Raw genomic sequence first — 287 nt, 5'->3', positions numbered from 1 at the left:
TTAAAATTAAATAAGCCTCTAAACTGAATGTAAGCATATCAGAATTTTGCGCTTTTTTGGGCTTTTTTTGGACACCGATGTCGATTTTTGGGCTCTTTTAGTTTTCTCAAAAAACCGACTTTTGGGTGGAGGTGCTATCCGCTAGCACCTCCGCTAGCACCATATCCGAATTTCATCCTGAACCCATAAAAAAATATGGAAAAAATAGCTCAAACAAAAGTGTGCAATAAGTGCGAAGAACCCTATACCATAGGTCTGATCTAATTTTAAACTTTTAAAAATCTAAT

This window comes from Belonocnema kinseyi, chromosome 8 (genome assembly GCF_010883055.1).
Source record: "Belonocnema kinseyi isolate 2016_QV_RU_SX_M_011 chromosome 8, B_treatae_v1, whole genome shotgun sequence".
Taxonomy (NCBI): Eukaryota; Metazoa; Arthropoda; class Insecta; order Hymenoptera; family Cynipidae; genus Belonocnema; species Belonocnema kinseyi.
The sequence above is the reverse complement of the archived record's forward strand: the minus strand, read 5'-3'. Positions refer to the sequence as shown.